Raw genomic sequence first — 6,649 nt, 5'->3', positions numbered from 1 at the left:
GCACTGCACTGTAAAAAAATTTCACCCCTTTCAACTTAAAAACGTAAGTTTTGTGGCTGCCTTAAAATTTTAAGTTAAATCAACTTAAAAGTACAAGTCATTTCAACTCACTAATTTAAATCTTGCCTAGTGCTGAATTGTTTTATTGAAGTTCATTTGACTTTACAATATTTGCTGTTTCAACTTAAGTTCAAAATTTTTAACATTAATGTTCTAGTTATGATAATGTAAACTTTATTTTAGATCCAGATAAAAAAAATATACAACATTTGTTTGAAACATTTAAAATTTATTTTTTTCTTGCAGTGCTTATAAACAGGGTTTTAATATTAAGAACAGTACACAACCTGCCTGTGCATGCTAATGTGTGAATGCCAGTATATGTATACAACAAGGGCACAAAAGTAGCAAAAAACTGCCAAGAAACTGTCATACAAAGCTGAAAATACACTCATACCTCATGGGAAACAATTAAGTTCACTGAACTAAATTGGGCTCCTTGAATTTCAGTAACATTAAACTGACTTTAAAAATCAAGTTGAATCTAGTATAACTTATAAAAAAAGGTTGAAATTGCTTAAATAATATTTATGAGTTACAGTAACTTAAAAACATAAGTTGTCATGGCTTTTTCATCATATAATTTTTTACAGTGTGAGCTGCACACCAGATCTGCTGCCATTGCACTTTTCTCTGGTCATCCCTCAAGATGCACACACACACACACACACACACACACACACACATACACACACAGCTTTACACCCAGACTATAAAAGGCTCCTAATCTCAGTAACACTCTCAGTAATGTATTAACTCTAAATCGGCACTGTAGAGTGCTGCACTGCGCTATATACAATCAGCATTCCCACACAAAAGAACAATATACTTGTAAAAATACACCCCTGTAACTAGGGAATTGTATCTAGACTGCACAAAAGGACCCCTTGCCTGGAGTGCGATTTTATGGTGTTTATAAAGAATATTTTAAACTGCTTGGTTTGTTTACGGCATTAAAAGCCTCTAGACTTCAAACGGTGTGCTAGCTTGTGAATGTTTAGTAGAGGAAAACTAGCTCAGCCCACACAGTCAGAGTCCATCTCAGCACTGCAGAGGACTCTGAACCAGACCTGAGGAGTCCACTGTGATTAACACCCTCTGTTCAGGATAACAGCAGTCGTCATTTTGTCATCTAGATGTGTGTATAATCCAATACTCAGCACATACATGTTACCTCCCAGTAGAATGTTAGTTTGTATAAAAGCAGCATTAGCCAGGCACTATATAGTCTGTGTATATTTAGTTAGTAAAGGTCAGTTGCACATAAACGTAGGGTTGTTTTTTAAGAGCTGATAGTGATGATGAAGGTCATACTTATTTGAGTGAGATAAGGTGAGCTGTATTTGCATTATGTAATTATGTTCCAGCTGTTACACCTGACTGCTCCCATCATATAATTCAAAGAGACGCCGCAATCTTGTTTCACCCTTTCTTAGCTTTTTTTATACAGCTGGCAAATTCACATATGTTTTTGTGAACATATTTCATATTCACATTTTTACCTTTCATAAGGGTAATTTTGTTCCATACTTATATGTTGACTTATATACAGTACTTACATATACTTATATACTTAAATATGTTGACTTGCACATCATTAAAACAAAAAATGACTATATTTAACATACACCCCATTCCGTACCTGTTAACCTCTAACATATTAAAATTTATAAATTTTTATTTATTTTATATCCTGTAATTGCATTTTTTAGGTAATTTTGTCTCCTCTTTTATTTGCTCCCAATGGAAGTTTAATGAGACTTTAATTTATCTTTATGTTCATTAAAACAGCTGATTAATTCTAAGAAATGTTATGAAACTTATCTATGTATGCTTTAAACATCATCTCTGCAAACCAACTGCAGTACCTTTCCATCCCTTAAGTAAAAATCCTAATTTTTATGCTAACATTCATGTACCCTTCAGTACTGTAGAAGCTAAATGAAAAGTAATCGAAAATAAACAAATTTCTCTCCGTGACCCGTTGATTATAAGGAAGATTCTCTTGCAGAGGTGACCTAATTAAGACAATGGGCAACACACCTCTAGCGTTCACTGGGCCACTCTTCAAAAACTCACCAATCACATCACTGCACACAGAACTCATGTTAGTTACTCTCCCCATGTTACCTTGCAGTGACCTTGGTAGTCGATCTCTGTTTATGTTTGTTTGCAGTCACACCTGCCAAAAGGGCATCTTGATGCCCTGTCCACGTGCAGGTTATTCTGCACCAATGATAAATCAATCTCGCACTGAACAGCTAAGCCACTCTATCCACCTTATTTTTAACCTAAGAGCAGACTCGGACATTTGTAACCTGAATGTGCAAGGCTTCTGTTGTCAGCCGCTTCCAGTTAGTTTACCTCTCGCACATTCATAAGAAATAGTTTACTTTCGTACTGAAAAAATAAAGTGGGTAGGCCACTGCCTCACATTTGTAGTGAAAGAGCTTGAATTGTAAGTTGTGTATATTCGAGTTTTAAGTATGGGTGAGAAAAGGAAGAATTTAGGGAGAATTTGTGGATTCAAAGAAAATTCAAAGAAAAACAGTAAGAATCACTGTATGTCAAATTGAATCACTCATATAATGTAACAAAGAAATGTATAAAAATGCCAAGTGCAGCTTTCTGTCCCGTGTTGATAAGGTTTGGGTGGGCCTTATCAAAAGGCTCATTTTTTAAAAGCAATTAGTCTCATGTCATGTACTCTAACTTGTAGATGATATAGATCATTTTGGTTTCATGGGGTTTTTATATATGTGGTCTTTTATTTGTGTGTGTTGTTGATGTATGTATGTGGTAGTCTTCGCCTCAAGATCCCTTTCTGAATGTCAGAACATCTTTACTGTCTCTATCTATCTATCATCTCTCTCTAACTTGATCTCTCTCCCGCTCTCTCTTTATCATTCACATGAGTCATGTGTAGCAAATTAGCACAACAAGGGAAATATTTATGATTAATTATAACTGGTTATAATGAATAATGAATATTTAGATTAGATCTTAACTGTAGCAGAATCAATATTACAATTATTTGATCTGTCCGTCCACCGAGCAGACAATATAATCATTTATCAATTCTAGGAAAGATTATTTTCCTGGCCAAGGAAGAATAGTTTTCCTACTTTATGCAGTATTAGCAGTAATTTAGCATGTAGCAAGGATCAACATTCAGTGACTCCGAATTGTGAGCAGCACACAGAGACAATCAATTGTGAATAAATGAAACTATAGCTATGTACAACTAAACCAAGCAAAACACATATATACAGAATGAAGGAAAGTAAGGAAAGAGAGAGAAGAACAAAAGAATGGCAGTATTTCACATCAATTAACCACAACCTAATGAGAATCATCAAAGAATCAAAAATCACCTTAAAAATGGGTTCAAACTTAGCATGCATCTAAATAGTTGTAAACGGTTACTTGCATTGGCTTTGTTGCTGAACAAGAGTCCTGATGCGGTAGACACGGAGGTTCTTGATGAGTTCTTTAGGAGTGAGTTCTGGTTCTTCTGAAGATAGGAAAGTCCACAGCGAATCGACAACGTTACTTGAAGCAAAAAAAAAAACTGCTGGAAAATCAAACTCAAGAGGAGAGTTTTGAAGAGTCTTGGAGAGTGTCCATCTCAAAAAGAAAGGTTTTGAGCAAAGATTGGTTTAGATTAGGGATTTTTAATGGTTCTACCAGTCACACCCATCTGGCAGATTGACCAATGTAGAGGTGTGAATTTTGAGCGGGAGAGGTCTCTCTTTGTCTCACGCAACACCTTATTCGCATGGTTTATGGCGGTCTGGAGGATTTGTCCAATATTAAGTCAAAGTATGGTAAAAAGAGCATAGTGCAAATTATGGTGACATAATATACACCATTAATCCAGGAATAAGAAGACAGTCATTTTGATACCTTACATGCCAGGGTTTGGAAAACATTAAGGCAGTGATACATTCATATGTCTAGATCCAAGTAATTGGAGCTTCACTACAGTACTACAGAGTTATAACTAAGCTACTATAACCTAGGAACATGCATACAACACAGGAATACACTATATACATTTTGGAACAGTTTGATTGTGAATAAATGTCCTGTCAAAAGTCAATGTCCTTTCCTATGTGTATTGGCTTTTGAGTATGTCTGGTCTCGTGGGGATGCGGGAATCGTTCCTTCCCCCCTGGAATCTCTTTGAAGCTCAAAGAGAACGTTGACGACTGTCCCTGCTAGCGTTGGAGCAGATAGCAGAGGTGATAACGCTCTTTGAACCAGAGGTGGACGTTAGACGTGCATCTATAATTTAGTTATAACAAGGGAGGAGGGAAAGTTTACAATGCCTAAAACCTGATCGAACATCTTGATTGCATTCAAATGCTACATATGTAAGGACCGTAATGTCTGGTTCTGCTGCTCAAGTACAGCGGGGATGAGAACTTTCCCTCTCCCAGTAAATAATTGATGCTGTTTGCTGTTATATGCCAGTCTGAATACACTTTCATCACACTCTGGTTCTTATTCCAGAGAATAAATATTTGTGGCGTTTACACTGTTTTTTAGATTGTAATATGGGTGGCAGAAAGGTATTGTGTTAATACTTCACATTCAGATTCAGGAAAGCCATCTCAAGAGCATGCTGGAAGTCGCGGGGAAATTCATGAGAGGTCAAGAATACTTAAAGCACTGAACATGTGAAGCTGAAGTGACAGTGTGTTAAGCGCTTGTGCATGTATTCATGACTGTACGGTTTTGTCTGGGAGTTGGAGCGCAGCAAATTAGATGTGAGCACTTAGGTCTGCTTTCCTCCTCTGATGTGATTCTTTGTGATTCCCTTTTCTTCTCCTTTCTTCCTTCATCTCTCTTTCTCTTTCTCCTCAGATCACTTAGAATGAAATTCTACACATTACACATTTCTTACATTTATTCTTTCAAAGGCATTTTGTATCTAAACGTGGGAAAGACAGCATTCTGTGTGTGTGTGTGTGTGTGTGTGTGTGAACTCCTCTGTGCGAGTATAAATATACTGATTGATTTCAATATATAGATTTTTCATTTGACTGTGGTTCTCATTGCATTGATGTATTCAATCTGTTAAAGCTGAACGTTATAATCTTCATTACATTCAAACACAATTTAAATTCTTTCCCAGGTTTAACTGTGTTTAGGTATTGTATATCATTAATTAACAGTGTTATATTGTTGTTGTTGTTGTTATCATTTAATATTCACTTGTACCCCATTCATTTCATTGATGATGTTCAGTTAAACAAAAACCAGCAGTGATGATTCTCTCGTTGGTCACATGACTTTATTTGCTGCTCTCCTCCACCAATGGCTAACCAGTATCATGCCTAGTCACAGGTGCCACTGTTTTCCTGTAATTCTGTTCAGTTCATTTCCTCCTTTGTGTTTTAATCTCCTTTTAATGCTCTTGCCATCTCTCTCTTTCTGTCTCTCATTCCTTTGTCCCTCTCTCTGTTTGTCCTCCAAATCCATGAACTGTCTCTCATAATGTCATCCTCACTTAGATAACATGATTTGAGGATTAGGATTAGGATTATAATATAACAATGAAATATTACAAGGAAGATCGATTTAGAAATATTCCTGCTTTCCCACATGATTCCCCAACTCTCTCTAATAATATAATTATATTATTATTAAAATTAATTGCCACTTTCACTGCATGTGTTTTATGCACTGGTTCATATTAATATGTTATATTAAATCTCAGACATAAACTCTCTTTAATTATATATATATATATTAGAAAACATCAGGAAATCAAATGCATCTCAAATGCTCCTTCTGCTTGTTTTACAGACCAAACTAGATTCATGTTATGCTGTGCAACTTTAATTTTCACTTGTTTAGCAGCCAAATACACATGCCACTCCACTCTCACTATTTCATTTACAGCAGCCCAATCCTGCAGTTGCCTTTCTCTTTCATTCTGTCTCTCTCTCTCTCTCTCTCTCTCTCTCTCTCTCTTTCTCTCTCTCTCTCTCAGTAGGAGTTCATTTTTAATGCAGAGTCATTTGGTGTGTAAAGGAGGGTGTGATTGCAGTGTCACTGTTGTAGTGTAAATAATAGATGTTTCTGGTATTATTGAAACTCTTAAGTGTTCCTCAGCACAACTTGGTGCTCACAGCAGCATGCATTTCTTAGTAAGGACATGAGTCACCAAAGAAACTGATGTCAGTGTTGACACAGGGCCAGTTCTAGAAATTCATGTTGGAGGTCCCCCACTCCCAATAAAAAGCACTTGAAACAAATATGATTCCTATCCTTTTTATTTATACAACATTTAATTTTAAACTTTGTATATTTTTACTATACAAAGTACTGTACTGGTGGTCAATAGTTTGGACACATTACTATTTTAAATGTTTTTGAAAAAAGTCTCTTTCATCATCAAGCCTTATTTGATAAAAAATACAGAAAAACAGTAATATTGTGAAATAGTATTACTATTTAAAATAATTGTTTTCTATTTTACTATACTTTAAAATATAATCTATATTTCTGTAATTAATTTAATTCTTAATTTTCATCAGCAATTACTCCAGTCTTCAGTGTCACATAATCCTTCAGAAAT

This window comes from Sinocyclocheilus anshuiensis, unplaced genomic scaffold, assembly GCF_001515605.1.
Source record: "Sinocyclocheilus anshuiensis isolate Anshui unplaced genomic scaffold, SAMN03320099.WGS_v1.1 scaffold1296, whole genome shotgun sequence".
Classification (NCBI taxonomy): Eukaryota; Metazoa; Chordata; class Actinopteri; order Cypriniformes; family Cyprinidae; genus Sinocyclocheilus; species Sinocyclocheilus anshuiensis.
Note: the sequence above shows the minus strand (reverse complement) of the source record.